General features: G+C 44.3%; 23 pseudogenes; all 23 read right to left on the minus strand.

Annotated features, from left to right (window-relative positions):
- Nucleotides 1-865: 865 nt before the first annotated feature.
- LOC148267309 (5S ribosomal RNA) lies at nt 866-984 on the minus strand (annotated as a pseudogene).
- Nucleotides 985-3,547: 2,563 nt separating this feature from the next.
- Nucleotides 3,548-3,666, minus strand: LOC148267310 (5S ribosomal RNA; annotated as a pseudogene).
- An 815-nt stretch (nt 3,667-4,481) lies between these two features.
- LOC148267311 (5S ribosomal RNA) lies at nt 4,482-4,600 on the minus strand (annotated as a pseudogene).
- Nucleotides 4,601-5,850: 1,250 nt separating this feature from the next.
- LOC148267312 (5S ribosomal RNA) lies at nt 5,851-5,969 on the minus strand (annotated as a pseudogene).
- A 347-nt stretch (nt 5,970-6,316) lies between these two features.
- On the minus strand, nt 6,317-6,435 carry LOC148267313 (5S ribosomal RNA; annotated as a pseudogene).
- Nucleotides 6,436-6,783: 348 nt separating this feature from the next.
- Nucleotides 6,784-6,902, minus strand: LOC148267314 (5S ribosomal RNA; annotated as a pseudogene).
- Nucleotides 6,903-7,285: 383 nt separating this feature from the next.
- On the minus strand, nt 7,286-7,404 carry LOC148267315 (5S ribosomal RNA; annotated as a pseudogene).
- A 2,959-nt stretch (nt 7,405-10,363) lies between these two features.
- On the minus strand, nt 10,364-10,482 carry LOC148267316 (5S ribosomal RNA; annotated as a pseudogene).
- Nucleotides 10,483-10,807: 325 nt separating this feature from the next.
- Nucleotides 10,808-10,926, minus strand: LOC148267317 (5S ribosomal RNA; annotated as a pseudogene).
- A 347-nt stretch (nt 10,927-11,273) lies between these two features.
- LOC148267318 (5S ribosomal RNA) lies at nt 11,274-11,392 on the minus strand (annotated as a pseudogene).
- Nucleotides 11,393-12,272: 880 nt separating this feature from the next.
- LOC148267319 (5S ribosomal RNA) lies at nt 12,273-12,391 on the minus strand (annotated as a pseudogene).
- A 350-nt stretch (nt 12,392-12,741) lies between these two features.
- On the minus strand, nt 12,742-12,859 carry LOC148267320 (5S ribosomal RNA; annotated as a pseudogene).
- Nucleotides 12,860-14,811: 1,952 nt separating this feature from the next.
- On the minus strand, nt 14,812-14,929 carry LOC148267321 (5S ribosomal RNA; annotated as a pseudogene).
- A 206-nt stretch (nt 14,930-15,135) lies between these two features.
- Nucleotides 15,136-15,254, minus strand: LOC148267322 (5S ribosomal RNA; annotated as a pseudogene).
- A 205-nt stretch (nt 15,255-15,459) lies between these two features.
- LOC148267323 (5S ribosomal RNA) lies at nt 15,460-15,578 on the minus strand (annotated as a pseudogene).
- A 206-nt stretch (nt 15,579-15,784) lies between these two features.
- Nucleotides 15,785-15,903, minus strand: LOC148267324 (5S ribosomal RNA; annotated as a pseudogene).
- Nucleotides 15,904-16,108: 205 nt separating this feature from the next.
- Nucleotides 16,109-16,227, minus strand: LOC148267325 (5S ribosomal RNA; annotated as a pseudogene).
- Nucleotides 16,228-16,430: 203 nt separating this feature from the next.
- On the minus strand, nt 16,431-16,548 carry LOC148267326 (5S ribosomal RNA; annotated as a pseudogene).
- A 206-nt stretch (nt 16,549-16,754) lies between these two features.
- On the minus strand, nt 16,755-16,873 carry LOC148267327 (5S ribosomal RNA; annotated as a pseudogene).
- Nucleotides 16,874-17,076: 203 nt separating this feature from the next.
- Nucleotides 17,077-17,195, minus strand: LOC148267328 (5S ribosomal RNA; annotated as a pseudogene).
- Nucleotides 17,196-17,395: 200 nt separating this feature from the next.
- On the minus strand, nt 17,396-17,514 carry LOC148267329 (5S ribosomal RNA; annotated as a pseudogene).
- Nucleotides 17,515-17,719: 205 nt separating this feature from the next.
- Nucleotides 17,720-17,838, minus strand: LOC148267330 (5S ribosomal RNA; annotated as a pseudogene).
- Nucleotides 17,839-18,040: 202 nt separating this feature from the next.
- On the minus strand, nt 18,041-18,160 carry LOC148267331 (5S ribosomal RNA; annotated as a pseudogene).
- Nucleotides 18,161-18,254: the final 94 nt, after the last annotated feature.

An 18,254-nucleotide genomic window follows, 5' to 3' on the forward strand; every position in this document is an offset into this window, starting at 1 on the left:
GTAGAGTTCTTATGGGATTCAGTGCATAAGTGCTGGTCAGATCGCACCCGTCACATTCCCTGCTACAAATGCATGAGCTCCTTCTCATTCCCTCCCACCTCCTGTCATTTATTTCATTGTACACACACACCTCACCTCTGCTTCTAGTTCTAATATCAAGTGAGATGCCCCAGCGCCTTGACTCATGCCCATATGAACGGATCCCGCCCGCACCTCTGTTTTCGTTGTTCTACTATGTAAAATACTCATAATAACACTCCTATCGCGTGATGGACTTTAATTGAATGCATGAAAAATATTAAGCAAAATGCCCCAGCACCGTGACTCACATTTGTGAATGAACCGGCGGACCATCGCTCCGGTCCTGCGTAACGTTTAACGCCCCGTCTGCAAAAAGAAGGGTGCAACACGAGGACTTCCAAAGAGGTCACCCATCCTAGTACTACTCTTGCTCAAAAATACTTAACTGCGGAGTTCTGATGGGATTTGCGAATTAGTGCTTATATGATCGCATCAGTTCCATTTCGCACTGTAAATACATATATCGCTCTCCTTCCCTCGCCCCTCCTGTCATTTGTTTCGCTGTGGGTGCACACCTCACCTCTTATTCTAGTTCTAATATCAAGCGAAATGCCCTGGCGCCTCGACTCATGCCCATATGAACGGATCGCCCGCTGTACCTCTGTTTTCGTTGTTCTACTATGTACGATACTCGTAATAGTACTCTTATCACGTGATGGACTTTAATTGAATCCACGAAAAATATTAAGCAAAATGCCCAGACGCCGTGACTCACGGTTGCTAATGAACCAGGGGACCGTCGCTCCAATCTCACATAACATTTAACACCCTGTCTGCAAAAAAAATGGTGCAACATGAGGACTTCCTAAGAGGTCACCCATCCTAGTACTTCTCTCATCAAAAAACACTTAACTGTGGAGTTCTGATGGGATCCGGTGAATTAATGTTGGTATGATCGCACCTGTTCCATTTCCAGGTGCAAATACATATACCCCTTCTCCTTCCCTCCCACCTGCCGTCATTTTTTTCGTTGTGCGCGCACCACGCACCTCTTCTTCTAATTCTAATTTCAAGCAAAATGCCCCAGCAGCTCGACCGCCCACTGCACCTCATTTTTCGTTGTTCTACTATGTAAGATGCTCGTAATGAGACTCTTATAACATGGTGGACTATAAATGAATGCATGAAAAATATTAAGCAAAATTCCTTAACACTGCGACTCACATTTGCGAATGTACCGACGGATCGTGGTTCCTTTCACACTTAACATTTATTGCCTCATGTGCAAAGAAACAGGTGCAACACAAGGACTTTCCAAGAGGTCAACCATCTTAGAACTACTCTCACCAAAGGACACTTAATTGCAGAGTTCTTATGGGATTCAGAGAAATAGTGCTGGTCTGATAGCACCCGTCCCATTCTACACTACAAATACATGTGCCCCTTCTCCTTCCCTCCCCCCTCCCATCATTTGTTTTGCTGTACGCGCACACCTCACCTCTGCTTTTAGTTCTAATATTAAGTGAAATGCCCTGACACCTCAACTCATGCCCGTATAAACGGATCGCCCGCCGCACCTCTGTTTTCATTGTTCTACTATGTAAGATACTCGTAATAACACTCTTATCATGTGATGGGCTTTAATTGAATGTACGAAAAATATTAAGCAAAATGTCCCGGCACCTTGACTCACGTTTGCGAATGAATCGGTGGACTTTCACTCTGGTCCCGCGCAATGTTTAACGCCCCATCTACAAAAAGAAGGGTGCAACACGAGGACTTCCCAGGAGCTCACTCATCCTAGTACTACTCTCGCTCAAGCACACTTAACTGAGGAGTTCTGATGAGATACAATTAATTAGTATTGGTATGATCCTACCCGTTCTATTTTGCGCTGCAAATACATATACCCCTTCTCCTTCCCTCCTCCCTCCCCTCTTTTTTTTTGGCTGTGCGCGCACCCTGCACCTCTTCTTCTAATTCTAATTTCAAGCAAAATGCCCTGGCAGCTCGACTCATGCCCAGATGAAATGACTGCCCACCGCACCTCATTTTTCGTTGTTCTACTATGTAAAATGCTCGTAACGAGACTCTCATAACATAGTGGACTATAAATGAATGCACAAAAAGTATTAAGCAAAATGCCCTAATGCCACGACTCACGTCTGCGAATGAATCGATGGACCGTGGTTCCTTTCGCCTGTAATGTTTATTGCCTCGTGTGTAATGAAACAGGAGCAACACGAGGACTTTCCAAGAGGTCAACCATCTAAGAACTACTCTCACCAAAGAACACTTAATTGCAGAGTTCTTACGAGATTCAGTGCAATAGTGCTGGTGTGATAGCACCCGTTTAATTTTGCACGATAAATACATACACTCCTCTTTCCTTCCCCCCTCCCATCATTTGTTTCCTTGTTCGTGCAAACTGCACTACTATTTCTCGTTCTAATATCAAGTAAAATGCCTCGGTGCCTTGACTCACATTTGTGAATAAACCAGTGGACATAGTTCTAGTCGTGCGTAATGTAAAACGCCCCATCTACAAGACAATTGATGCAACACAACGGCTTCCTAGGAGGTCACATATCCAAGTACTACTCTCACCCAAGTACAGTTAACTTCAGAGTTCTCATGGGATCAGTTTCATTAGTGCTGGTATGATTGCACCCGTTTCATCACGCGTTACAAATACGTACACTCTTTCTCCCTCCCTCCCCCCTCCCATCATTTGTTTCCTTGTGCTTGCACACTGCACCTCTGCTTCTCGTTCTAATATCAAGTAAAATGCCCCGGCGCCTTGACTCACATTTGCGAATAAACTAGCGGACCATAGTTCTAGTCGAGTGTAATGTCGAACGCCCCATCTACAAAAAAATTGATGCAACACGACGGCTTCCCAAGGGGTCACATATCCTAGTACTACTCTCACCCAAGCACACTTAAGTTCAGAGTTCTTATAGGATCAATTTTATTAGTGCTGGTATGATCGCACCTGTTTCATCATGCACTGCAAATACATACACTTCTTCTCCTTCCCTCCCCCTTCCTATCATTTGTTTCCTTGTGCGTGCACACTGCACTTCTGCTTCTCGTTCTAATATCAAATAAAATGCCCCGGCGCCTTGACTCACATTTACAAATAAACTAGCAGACCATAGTTCCAGTTGAGCGTAATGTCGAATGCCCCATCTATAAAAAAATTGATGCAACACGACGGCTTCCCAAGAGGTCATATATCCTAGAACTACTCTCTCCCAAGAACACTTAACTTCAGAGTTCTTATGGGATTAGTTTTATTAGTGCTGGTATGATCGCACCCATTTCATCACATGCTGCAAATACATACACTTCTTCTCCTTCCCTCCCCCTCCCTTCATTTGTTTCCTTGTATGTGCACACTGCACCTCTGCTTCTCGTTCTAATATCAAGTAAAATGCCCCGGTGCCTTGACTCACATTTGCGAATAAACCAGCGGACCATAATTTCAGTCGCGCATAATGTCGAACGCCCCATCTGCAAAAAAATGGTGCAACACGAGGACTTCCCAAGAAGTCACCCATCCTAGTACTGCTCTTGCCTAAGCACACTTAACTACGGAGTTCTGATGGGATCCAGTGAAGTAGAGTTGGTATGATTGCACCTGTTCTAGTTTGCGTTGCAAAGACATATACCCCTTCTCCTCCCCTCTCCCCTCCCATCATTTGTTTCATTATGCGCGCACCTAACCTCTGCATCTAGTTCTAATATCAAGCAAAATGCCTTGGCGCCTCAACTTATGCCCATATTAACGGATCACCCACCGTACCTCATTTTTCCTTATTTTACTATTTAAGATGCTCGCAAGGGCACTCTTATCAGGTGATGGGCTTTAATTGAATACGCAAAAAATATTAAGCAAAATGCCACGGCCCCATGACTCACATTTGCGAATGAACCGGCAGACCTTCGCTCCAGTCCTGAAAAACGTTTAATGCCCCGTCTACAAAAAGAAGGGTACAACACGAGAACTTCCAAGGAGGTCACCTATCCTAGTAATACTCTCATCCAAGCACGCTTAACTGTGGAGTTCTGATGGGATCCAGTGAACTACTGCTGGAATGATCTCAACCGATCTAATTTATGCTGCAAAGACATATACCCCTTCTCCTTCCCTCTTCCCTCCCATCATCTGTTTCGCTGTGCGCGTACCTTACCTCTTATTCTAGTTCTAATATCAAGTGAAATGCCCCGACACCTCGACTCATGCCCATATGAACAGATTGCCCGCCACACATCGTTTTTCGTTGTTCTATTGTGTAAGGTGATTTAAATGATACTATTATCACGTGATGGGCTTTAATTGAACGTGGGAAAAATATTAAGTAAAATGTCTTGATGCTGTGACTCACATTTGCGAATGAACCGGCAGACCGTCGCTCTGGTCCCGCGTAACGTTTAACATCCCATCTGCAAAAAGAATGGTGCAACACGAGGGCTTCCCAAGAGGTCACCCATCTTAATACTACTCTCGCCAAATCACGCTTCAATGCAGATTTCTGATGGGATCCGGTGAACTAGTGCTGGTATGATCGCACCCGTTCTATTTTGTGCTGCAAATACATATACCCCTTCTCCTTCCCTCTCCCCTCCCGTCATTTGTTTCTTTGTGCCTGCACCTAACCTCTACTTCTAGTTTTAATATCAAGTGAAATGCCCCAGCACCTCGACTCATGCCCATATGAACGGATTGCCCGCCGCACCTCATTTTTTGTTATTCTACTATTTAAGCTGCTTTCAATGACACTCTCATCAAATGATTGGCTTTAATTGAATGTTTGAAAAATATTAAGCAAAATACTCCGGCACCGTGACTCACATTTGCAAATGAACTAGTAGACCATCGCTCCTGTCTCGCGTAATGTTTAACGCTCCATCTATAAAAACAAGGGTGCAACATGAGGACTTCCGAAGAACCACCCATCCTAGTTATGCTCTTTCCCAAACATCTTAACTGCGGAGTTCTGATGGGATCCGATGAACTAGTGCTGGCATGATCGCACCAATTCTGGTTTGTATCGCAAATACATATACCCCTTCTCTTTCCCTCTCTCCTCACCTCTGCTTCTAGTTCTAATATCATGCGAAATGCCTCGGCATCTCAATACATGCCCATATGAATGGGACGCCTGCCGTACCTCATTTTTTAATTTGGTAGTATATAAGATGCTCGCAATGACACTCTTATCACGTGATGGACTTTAATTGAATGCGTAAAAAATATTAAGCAAAATGTCCTGGTGCCTTGACTCACATTTGTGAATGAACTGGCGAACAATCGCTCCGGTCCTGTGTAATGTTTAACACACCGTTCGCAAAAAGAAGGGTGCAACATTAGGACTTCCCAGGAAGTCAACCATCTTAGTTCTACTCTCGCCCAAGCACGCATAACTACGGAGTTCTAAATGGATCCGGTGAATTATTGCTACTATAATTGCAACCTTTCTTATTTGCGCCGCAAATATATATGCCTCTTCTCCTTCCCTCTTCCCTCCCGTCATTTGTTTCACTGTGCGTGCAGCTCTCCTTTGCTTCTAGTTCTAATATCAAGCAAAATGCCCCGGTGCCTCGACTCATGCCCATATGAACGGATCGTCCGCCGCACCTCATTTTTTGTTGTTCTTCTATTTAAGATGCTCGCAATGACACTCTTATCATGAGATGGACTTTAATTGAATGCGCAAAAAATATTAAGCAAAATGCTCCGGCGCCGTGACTCACGTTTACGAATGAATTGGCGGACTGTTGCTCCAGTCCGGCGTAATGTTTAACGCCCTATCTGCAAAAAGAAGGGTGCAACACGAAGACTTCCTAGGAGGTCACCCATCCTAGTACTACTCTTGCCCAAACACGCTTAATTGTGGAGTTCTGATGGGATCCAGTGAACTAGTACTCGTATGATCGCACTCGTTCTAGTTTGTGCCACAAATACATATACCCCTTCTACTTCTCTCTCCCTTCTTGTTATTTGTTTCTCTTTGCATGCACCTTGCATGTTCTTCTAGTTCTAATATTAAGTGAAATGCTTCGGCGCCTCGACTCATGCCCATATGAATAGAACGCCTGCCACACCTCATTTTTTATTGTTATACTATGTAAGATGCTCGTAATGAGACTCTTATAACGCGGTGGACTATAAATGAATGCACGAAAAATATAAGTAAAATGCCTTGATGCTGAGACTCACGTTTGCGAATGAATCGGCGGACCGTTGCTGCGGTCCTGCAGAACATTTAATGCCCCATCTGTAGAAAGAAAGGTGCAACATGAGAACTTCCCAGGAGGTCACGCATCCTAGTACTACTCTCGCCCAAGCACGCTTGACTGCGGAGTTCTAATGGGATCCGGTGAACTAATGCTGGTATGATCGCAACCGTTCTGGTTTGCACCGCAAATAGATATACCCCTTCCCCTTTCCTCTCCCTTCCCATCATTTATTTCGTTGTGCGCGTAACTCACCTCTGCTTCTAGTTCTAATATCGAGCAAAATTCTTCGGCACCTCGACTCATGTCTATATGAACGAAACACCCACCGCACCTCCTTTTTCGTTGTTTTACTATGTAAGATGCTGCCAATGACACTCTCAACACGTGATGGGCTTTAATTGAATGCATGAAAAATATTAAGTAAAATGTCCCGGCGCTGTGACTCACGTTTGCGAATGAACCAGTGGTCTATCACTTCGGTCACACGTAACATTTAACGCCCCGTCTACAAAAAGAATGGTGCAACATGAGTACTTCCCAAGAGGTCACCCATCCTAGTACTACTCTTCCCCAAGCATGCTTGACTGCAGAGTTCTAATGGGATCCAGTGAACTAGTGCCGGTATGATCGCACTTGCAGAGTTCTGATGGATCTAGTGAACTAGTTCTGGTATGATCGCACCCCTTCTATTTTGCGTCGCAAAGATATATATCCCTTCTCCTTCCCTTTCCCTTCCCATCATTTATTTCGCTACCTCTGCTTCTAGTTCTAATATCAAGCGAAATGCCCTGGCACCTCAACTCATGTCTATATGAACGGAATACCCGCCACACCTCCTTTTTCGTTGTTCTACTATGTAAGATGCTCGTAATAATAATCTTATCACGTGGTGGGCTATAATTGAATGCACGAATAATATTAAGAAAAATGCCCCAGCACCGTGACTCACATTTGCGAGTAAACTAGCAAAATGTTGCTCCAATCTCGCGTAACATTTAACTCCCCATTTGAGAAAAGAAGGGTGCAACATGAGAACTTCCCAGGAGGTCACCCATCCTAGTACTACTCTCACCCAAGCACACTTGACTGTGGAGTTCTGATAAGATCCGGTGAACTAGTGCTGGTATGATCGCAACCGTTCTTGTTTGCACCGCAATACACATACCCCTTCTCCTTCCCTCTCCCTTCCCATCATTTGTTTTGCTGTGTGCGCAACTCACCTCTGCTTCTAGTTCTAATATCAAGTGAAATTTCTTGGCACGTCGATTCATGTCCATATGAACGGAACACCCGTCGCATCTCTTTTTTTGTTGTTCTACTATATAAGATGCTCATAATAACAATTTTATCACGTGGTGGGCTATAATTGAATGCACGAATAATATTAAGGAAAATGCCCCGACGCTGTGACTCACGTTTGTGAATGAACTGGAGGACCGTCGCTCTAGTCTCGTGTAACGTTTAACGCCCCGTTTGAAAAAAAAAGGTTCAACACGAGGACTTCCCAAGAGGTCATCCATCCTGGTACTACTCTCGCCCAAGCACACTTAGTTGCGGAGTTCTGATTTGATCCAGTGAACTAGTGCTGGTATGATAGTACCCTTTCTTGTTTGCGCCGCAAATACATATGCCCATTCTCCTTTCCTCTCCCCTCCCGTCATTTATTTCCCTGTGCGCGCACCTAACTTCTGCTTCTAGTTCTAATATCAAGCGAAATGTCCCATCACTTCGACTCATGCCCATATGAACGGATTGCCCGCCACACCTCATTTTTCATTGTTATACTATTTAAGATGCTTGTAATAATACTCTTATCACGTGATGGGCTTTAATTGAATGCACGAAAAAATATTAAGCAAAATGCCCCGACGCCGAGCGCAATGTTTAACGCCCCATCTGTAAAAAGAAAGGTACAACACGAGGACTTCTCAGGAAGTCACCCATCCTTGTACTACTCTCGCCCAAAAATGCTTAACTAAGGAGTTCTGATGGGATTCAGAGAATTAGTGCAGGTATGATCGCACTTGTTTAATTTACTACTATAAATACATATACCCCTTCTCCTTCCCTCCCCTTTCTCATCATTTTTTTCACTGTGCGCGCACCCCGCACCTCTTCATCTAAATCTAATATCAAGTAAAATGCTCCGATAGCTCGACTCATGCCCAGATGAACGGACCGCCCACCGCACCTTGTTTTTTGTTGTTCTACTATGTAAAATACTCGTAATGAGACTCTTCAGCGTGGTGGACTATAAATGAATGCACGAAAAATATTAAGCAAAATGCCCTGACACGATCGTTTGTAAATTAACCGATGAACCGTGGTTCCGGTGGCGCGTAACATTTATTGCCTTGTGTGCAAAAAGAAGGATGCAACACGAGGACTTTCCAAGAGGTCAACCATCTTAGTACTACTCTCACAAAAAACTGCTTAACTACAAAGTTCTGATGAGATCCGATGAATTAGTGCTGGTATGATCACACCCGTTCCATGTTGCACTGTAAATACATATACCCCTTCTCCTTCCCTTCGCACTCCTGTTATTTTTCTTGTTATGCGCGTACCCTGCACCTCTGCTTCTAATTCTAATATCAAACAAAATACCCCGGCGGCTTGACTCACGCCCAGATGAAATGAATGCACACAAAAAATTAAGCAAAATGCCCTGACGCCATGACTCACATTTGCGAATGAACCAAGGGACCATGGTTCTTGTCGCGCGTAATGTTTAATGGCTCGTCTGTAAAAAAATAGGTGTGACATGAGGACTTTTCAAGATGTCAACAATCTTAGTACTACTCTCATCAAAGGACACTTAACTGCAGAGTTCTTATGGGATTCGGTGCATGAGTGCTGGTCTCATCGCACCCGTCCGATTCCGCGCTACAAATGCATGTGTCCCTTCTCCTTCTCTCCCCCCTCTCATCATTTGTTTCACTGTACGTGCACCCCTCACCTCTGCTTCTAGTTCTAATATCAAGTGAAATGCCCCAATGCCTCGACTCATGCCTGTATCAACAGATCGCCCTCCGCACTTCTATTTTTGTTGTTCTGCTATGTAAGATACTCGTAATACACTCTTATCATGTAATCAGCTTCAATTAAATACACAAAAAATATTAGGCAAAATGCCCCAGTGCCATGACTCACGTTTGTGAATGAACCGGTAGACCGTCGTTCTAGTCCTGTGCAATGTTTAACGCCCCGTCTGCAAAAAGAAGGGTACAACACGAGGACTTCCCAGGAAGTCACCCATCCTAGTACTACTCTCGCCCAAAATCACTTAACTGCGGAGTTCTAATGGATTCGGTGAATTAGTGTTGGTATGATCGCACTTATTCCATTTCGCGTTGCAAAAACATGTACCTCTTCTCCTTCCCTTCCCCCTCTTGTCATTTGTTTTGCTATGCGTGCACCCCACACCTCTGCTTCTAATTCTAATATCAAGCAAAATGCGCTGGCGTCTCGACCAATGCCAAGATGAACGGACTATCCGCCGCACCTCATGTTTCATTATTCTACTATATAACTTGCTCGTAATGATATTTTTATCACATGGTGGACTATAAATGAATGGTGCCAAGACTCACGCAAGCGAATGAACAAGTGGACTGCGTCTCCGGTCGTGCATAATGCTTAATGCTCTATTTGAAAAAAGACATGTGCAACACGAGGATTCAGTAGGATTCAAAGGACACTTAACTATAGAGTTCTTATGGGATTCAGTGCATTAGTGCTGGACTGATCACGCCCGTCCCATTCCCAGTTATAAATGCATGTGCCCCTTCACCTTCCCTCCCCCCTCCGATCATTTGTATCACTGTACACACATACCTCATCTTTGTTTCTAGTTTAATATCAAGTAAAATGCCCCGGCCATGCCCAGATGAACAGATCGCCTACCGTACCTCTGTTTTCATTGTTCAACTATGTAAGATACTCGTAATAACACTCTTATCACGTGGTGGGATATAATTGAATGCACGAATTATGTTAAACAAAATGCTCCGGCACTGTGACTCACATTTGCGAACGAACCGGCGGACAGTCACTCCAGTCCCGTGTAACATTTAACGCCCCGTCTGCGAAAAGAATGATGCAACACGAGAACTTCCCAAGAGGTCACCCATCCTAGTACTACTCCCGCCCAAGCACGCTAAACTATGGAGTTTTGATGGGATCCAGTGAATTAGTGCTGATGTGATCACACCTATTTTAGTTTGTATACCCCCTTTTACTTTACTCTCCCCTCTCGTCATTTATTTTGCTGTGCGCACACCTCACCTCTGTTTCTAGTTCTAATACCAAGTGAAATGCTGCGGCGCCTCGACTTATGCCTATACCCGCCAAACTATGTTTTTCGTTGTTCTACTATGTAAGATACTCGCAATGGCACTCTCATCACATGATTGGCTTTTGTTGAATGGGCAAAAAATATTAAGCAAAATGTCTTGGCACTGTGACTCATGTTTGTGAATGAACCGGTGAATCGTCGCTCCTGTCTCGCGTAACGTTTAACGCCCCGTCTACAAAAAGAAGGGCGCAACACAAGGACTTCCCAAAAGATCACCCATCCTATTACTACTCTCACCCAAGCACGCTTAATTGCGGAGTTCTGATTGGATCCAGTGAACTAGTGCTGGTATGATCGCACCATTTTTTATTTTTGCCGCAAATACATATGCCCCTTCTCCTTCCCTCTCCTCTCCCGTCATTATTTTCATTGTGCACGCACCTCACCTCTACTTCTGCTTCTAATATCCAGCAAAATGCCCCGGCGCCTCGATCATGGCCATATTAATGGATCACCCACCGTACCTCGTTTTTTGTTGTTCTATAATTTAAGACACTCGCAATAAAAATTTTATCATGTGATGGGTTTTAATTGAATGTGTGAAAAATTTTAAGCAAAATGTCCCGGCGCTGTTACTCACGTTTGCGAATGAACCGTCAGACTGTCGCTCCGGTCCCACATAATATTTAACTCTCTGTCTGTAAAAAGAAGGATGTAACACGAGGACCTCCCAAGAGGTCACCTATTCTAGTACTACTCCCGCCTAAGCACACATAACTTCAGAGTTCTGATGGGATCCGATGAACTAGTCCTGGTATGATCACACCCTTTATTGTTTGCGCCGCAAATACACATGCCCCTTCTCCTTCCCTCTCCCCTACCGTCATTTATTTCACTGCGCGCTCACCAAACCTCTACTTTTAGTTCTAATATCAAGCGAAATTTCTTGACAGATGCCCAGATGAACGAACCGCCCGTCATACCTCTGTTTTCGTTGTTCTACTAATTAAGATGCTCGTAATGATACTCTTATCATGTGGTGGACTATAAATGAATGCACTAAAAATATTAAGCAAAATGCCTTTGCACCACGACTCATGCTGGAGAATGAACTGGTAGACCATGGCTCCTTATCGCACGTATCGTTTAATGTTATGTCTGTAAAAAGACAGGTGAAACACAGGGCCTTCCAAGGAGGTCACTAATCCTAGTACTACTCTTGCCCAAGCACCCCTAACAGTGGAGTTCTAATGGGATTTGGTGCATTAGTGCTGATATGATCGCACCAATTTCATTCTACGCTTAAAATACATATACCCCTTCTCCTTCCCTCTTCCCTCCCATTATTTGTTTCGCTATGCGTGCCACCGCACCTCTATTTCTAGTTCTAATATCAACCGAAATGTCCAGGTGCCTCGACTGACGCCTAGATGAACAAACTGCTCGCCGCACCTATATTTTTGTTGTCTTACTATATAAGATGCGCTCGACTCACGCCCAGATGAACGGACCACTCGCTACACCTATGTTTTTGTTATTCTACTTTGTAGGATACTCGTAAGAACAATCTTATCACATGGTGGACTATAAATGAATGCACAAAATATATTAACAAAGATATCCCGTTACTGCGACTCATGTTTGCGAATGAACCTGTAGACCATGGATCTGGTCCTGTGTAATGTTTACTCCCCCGTCTGCAAAAAGATGGGTACAACACGAGGCCTTTTTTGGTGGTCACCCATCAAAGTACTACTCTCGCCCAAGCACGCTTAACTGCGGAGTTCTGATGGGATCTTGTGAATTAGTGCTGGTATGATTGTACCACTTCTATTCTATACTGTAAATATATATACCCCTTTTCCTTCCCTCACCCCTCTTGTCATTTGTTTTACTGTGCGCGCACACTACACTTTTGCTTCTAGTTCTAATATATAGCAAAATGCCCTAGCGCCTCAACTGACGCTTAGATGAACATACCGCCCGCCGCACCTATATTTTTGTTGTTATACTAAGTAAGATACTCGTAATAATACTCTTATCTTGTAATGGAATATAAATGAATACATGAAAAATATTAAGCAAAATGCCCCGACACCGCGACTCATGCAAACGAATGAACTAGTGGACCGTATCTCCCATCACGCGTAATGTTTAACGCCCCATCTGCAGAAAGACGACTGCAACAAGAGGACTTCTCAGGAGGTCACCCATTCTAGTACTACTCTTGCCCAAGAACGATTAACTACAAAGTTCGATGGGATCTGATACATCAGTGCTAGTATGATTGCAGCCCTTTCATTCAGTGCTGCAAATACATATACCACTTCTCCTTCCCTCTCCCCTCCCGTCATTTATTTTATTGTGCGCGCACACTGCACCTCTGTTTCTAGTTTTAATATCAAGTGAAATGCCCAGGCGTCTCGACTTATGCCAAGATGAATAGACTGCCTGCCACAACTCTATTTTCATTATTCTACTATGTAAGATACTCGTAATGACATTCTTATCTCGTGATGGACTATAAATGAATGCATGAAAAATATTAAGTAAAATGTCCCAATAGTGCAACTCACACTGGCGGACTGTGGCTCCGGTCATGCATAACATTTAATGCCCTATCCATAAAAAAACGGGTGGAACACGAGGACTTCGCAGGAGGTCACCCATCCTAGTACTGCTTTCACCAGTGCAAGCTTAACTGCGGAGTTCGACAGGATCCGGTGCATTAGTGTTGGTATGATCGACCCAATCCATTCCGTGCTACAAATACATATACCCCTTCTCCATCCCTCCCCCCTCCCGTCATTTGTTTCACTATGTGTGCACATTACACCTCTGTTTCTAGTTCTAATATCAAGCAAAATGTTCGGGCACCTCGACTCATAGCTGGATAAATGTACCACCTGTTGTACCTCATTTTTTGTTGTTCTACTATGTAAGATACTCGTAATGACACTCTTATCATGTAGTGGACTATAAATGAATGCACAAAAAATATTAAGAAGAATATTCTGGCGCCGCAACTCATGCCGGCGAACTATGGCTCCTATTGCATAACGTTTAACACCCCATCCACAAAAAGACGGATGCAACAAGAGGACTTCCTAGAAGGTCACCCATCCTAGTACTACTCTCACCAATGCACGCTCAACTACGGAGTTCGATGGGATCCGGTGCACTAGTTCTAGTACGATCACACATCTTCTATTTTGCGCTATAAATATATATACCACTTCTCCCTCCCTCCCCCCTGTTATTTGTCTTGCTATGCACGAACACCGCACCTCTGCTTATAGTTCTAATATAGAGCAATATGCTCTGGCGCCTTGACTCATGCCCAGATGAACGGACTACCTGTTGCACCTCATTTTTCTTTCTGATGGGATCCGGCACATTAGTGCTGGTATGATCGCATACATTTTATTTTGTGTTGCAAATACATACACTCCTTCTCCTTCCCTCCCACCCTCCCGTCATTTCTTTCCTTGTGCGTGCACACTACACCTCTATTTTTCATTCTAATATCAACTAAAATGACCCGACTCCTTGACTCACATTTGCGAATAAACCAGTGAACCATAGTTCCAGTCGTGCGTAACGTGGAACGCTCCATCTGTAAAAAAATGGGTACAACAAGAGGACTTCCCAGGAGCTCACCCATCTAAGTAATACTCTCGCTCAAGAACACTTAACTGTGGAGTTCTAACAGGATCCAGTGCATTAGTGCTGGTATGATCGCAACCATTTCATTCCATGCTGTAAATACATTTACTCCTTCTGCTTCCCTCCCCCTTCCGTCATTTGTTTCCTTGTGTGTGCACACTGCACCTCTGGTTCTCGTTCTAATATCAAGTAAAATGCTCGGCACCTTGATTCACATTTACAAATAAACCAGCGTACCATAGTTTCAGTTGCGCGTAACGTCGAACACCCCATCTACAAAAAAATGGTTGCAACACGAGAACTTCTCAAGAGGTCACACATCCTAGAACTATTCTCGCCCAAGCACGTTTAACGTGTGGAGTTCTGATGGGATCAACTGCATTAGTTCTGGTATGATCTCATACATTTTATTTTATGCTGCAAATACATACACTTCTTCTCCTTGTGCGTGCACACTGCACCTCTGCTTCTCGTTCTAATATCAAGAAAAATGCCCCGACACCTTGATTCACACTTGTGAATAAACAAGCGGACCATAGTTCTAATCATGCGTAATGTTGAATGCCCTGTCTGTAAGAAAATGGGTACAACACGAGGACTTCCCAGGAGATCACCCATCCTAGTACTACTCTTGCCCAAGCACACTTAACTGCGGAGTTCTGATGGGATCCGATCATTAGTGCTGGTATGATTGCACCCATTTTATTTCACTCTTCAAATACATACACTCCTTCTTCTTTCCTTCCCTCTCCCATCGTTTGTTTTCTTTTGCATGCAAATTGTACCTCTACTTCTCATTCTAATATCAAGTAAAATGCCCCAGTGCCTTAACTCATATTTGTGAATAAAAATGTAGACCATAGTTCGAGTCGCGAGTAACGTCGAACGCCCGATCTACAAAAAAATGGGTGCAACACAAGAACTTCCAGGGAGGTCACCTATCCCGGTACTACTCTCGGCCAAGCACACTTAACTGCGGAGTTCTGATGGGATCCAATGCCTTGGTGTTGGTATGGTCGTACCCATTTCATTCCGCGCTGTAAATACATACACTCATTCTCCTTCCCTCCCCATCCCGTCATTTATTTCCTTGTGCGTGCACACTGCACCGCTGCTTCTCGTTCTAATATCAAGTAAAATGCCCTAGTGCCATTACTCACATTTGCGAATAAACCAGCGGACCATAGTTTTAGTCGTGTGTAATGTCGAACGCCCCTTCTGTAAAATAATAGATGCAACACGAGAACTTCCCAAGAGGTCACCCATCCTAGTACTACCCTCGCCCAAGCAAACTTAACTATGGAGTTCTAATGGGATCCGGTGCATTAGTGCTAGTATGATTGCACACATTTCATTTTGCGCTGTAAATACATACACTCCTTCTCCTTCCCTCCCCCTCCCGTCATTTGTTTCCTTGTGCATGCGCACTGCACCTCTGCTTCTCGTTCTAATATCAAGTAAAATGCCCCAGCGCCTTGACTCACATTTGCGAATAAACCAGCGAACTATAGTTCTATTTCTCACGTAACGTCGAACGCCCCATCTGCTAAAAAATGCGTGAAACACGAGGACCTCCAAAGAGGTCACTCATCGTAGTACTACTCTTGCCCAAGCAGACTTAACTGCAGAGTTCTGATGGGATCCAGTGCATTAGTGCTGGTATGATTGCACACATTTCATTTTACGCTGCAAATACATACACTCCTTCTCCTTCCCTCCCCCTTCCCGTCATTTGTTTCCTTGTGCGTGCACACTGTACCTCTGCTTCTCATTCTAATAATAAGTAAAATGTCCTGCCGCCTTAACTCATATTTGCAAATAAACAGCGGACCATAGTCCAAGTCGTATGTAACGTCGAATGCCCCATCTGCCAAAAAATGGGTGCAACACGAGGACTTCCCAAGATGACACCCATCGTAGTGCTACTCTTGCCCAAGCACACTTCACTGCGGAGTTCTGATGGGATCCGGTGTATTAGTGCTAGTATGATCACACCTGTTTAATTCTGCGCTGCAAATACATATACTCCTTCTCCTTCCCCCCCTTCTGTCATTTGTTTCCTTATGCGTGCACACTTCACCTCCGCTTCTCATTTTAATATCAAATAAAATACCCCTGCGCCTTGACTCACTTTTGCGAATAAACTAGTAGACCATAGTTTTAGTCGCGCGTAACGTCGAATGCTTCATCTGCAAAAAAATAGGTGTAACACGAGAACCTCCCAGGAGGTACCCATCCTAGTATTACTCTCGCCCAAGTAGGCTTAACTGCAGAGTTCTAATGGGATCTGGTTCATTAGTGCTGGTATGATCGCACCCATTTTATTTTGCTTTGTAAATACATACATTACTTCTCCTTCCCTCCCCCTTTCCGTCATTTATTTCCTTGTACATGCACACTGCATCTCTGATTCTCATTCTGATATCAATTAAAATTCCCCAACGCCTTGAGTCACATTTGTGAATAAAGCAGCGGACCATAATTCTAGTCGAGCGTAACGTCGAACGCCCCATCTGCCAAAAAATAGATGCAACACGAGGACTTCCCAGGAGGTCGCCCATCATAGTACTACTCTCACCCACGCACACTTAATTGCGGAGTTCTGATGGGATCCAGTGCATTAGTGCTGGTATGATCGCCCCCATTTCATTGTCCGCTGCAAATGCATACACTCCTCCTTCCCTCACCCCTCCCGTCATTTGTTTCCTTGTGTGTGCACAGTGCACCTCTGCTTCTCGTTCTAATATAAAGTAAAATGCTTCGGTGCCTTGTCTCAAATTTGGGAATAAACGAACGGACGATAGTTCTATTCGCGCGTAACGTCGAACGCCCCATCTACAAAAAAATAGGTGAAACACGAGGACTTCCCAGGTGGTCACCCATCCTAGTACTACTCTCGCCCAAGTACCCTTAACTCCGTAGTTCTGATGGGATTCGAGGCATTAGTGCTCGTATGATCGCACCCATTTCTTTCCATGCTGCAAATACATACACTCCTCCTTCCCTCCCCCTTCTGTCATTTATTTACTTTTGCGTGCACACTACACCTCTGCTTCTCGTTCTAATATCAAGTAAAATGCACGGCGCCTTGACTCACATTTATAAATAAACCAGCGGACCATAGTTCCAGTCGCGCGTAACGTCGAACTTGCCATCTGCAAAAAAAAGGAGCAACACGAGGACTTCCCAAGAGGTCACCCATCCTAGTACTACTCTCGCCCAAGCATACTAAACTGCGGAGTTCTAATGGGATCCGGTGCATTAGTGCTGGTATGATCGAACCCATTTTATTCCGTACGATAAATACATAGACTCCTTCTCCTTCCCCCCCCCCTCCCATATTTGTTTCCTTGTGCATGCACACTGCACCTTTGCTTCTCGTTCTAATATCAAGTAAAATGCCCCAACGCCTTGAGTCACATTTGCGAATAAACCAGCGGACCATAGTTCTAGTCGCGCGGAATGTTGAACGCCCAATCTGTAAAAAAATGGATGTAACACAAGGACTTCTAAGGAGGTCACCAATCCTACTACTACTCTCGCCCAAGAACACTTAACTACGGAGTTCTGATGCGATCCAGTGCATTAGTACTGGTATGATCACACTTGTTTCCTTTTGCGCTACAAATACATACACTCCTCCTTCCCTCCCCCTCCCGTCATTTGTTTCCTTGTGCATGCACACTGTACCTCTGCTTCTCGTTCTAATAATAAGTAAAATACCCCAACACCTTGACTCACATTTGCAAATAAAACAGTGGACCATAGTTCCAGTCGTGCGTAACGTGGAACGCCCCATCTGCAAAAAAATGGATGCAACACGAGAACTTCCCAAGAGGTCACCCAGTCCTAGTACTACTCTCGCCCAAGCACACTTAACTGTGGAATTCTGATGGGATCCGGTGCATTAGTGCTGGTATGATCACACTCATTTCATTCCGTGCTGCAAATACATACACTCTTTCTCCTTTCCTCCCCCTCCCATCATTTGTTTCCTTGTGCGTGCACACTCCACCTCTGCTTC

This window comes from Carica papaya, chromosome 3 (genome assembly GCF_054855325.1).
Source record: "Carica papaya isolate Zhongbai chromosome 3, ASM5485532v1, whole genome shotgun sequence".
Lineage (NCBI taxonomy): Eukaryota > Viridiplantae > Streptophyta > Magnoliopsida > Brassicales > Caricaceae > Carica > Carica papaya.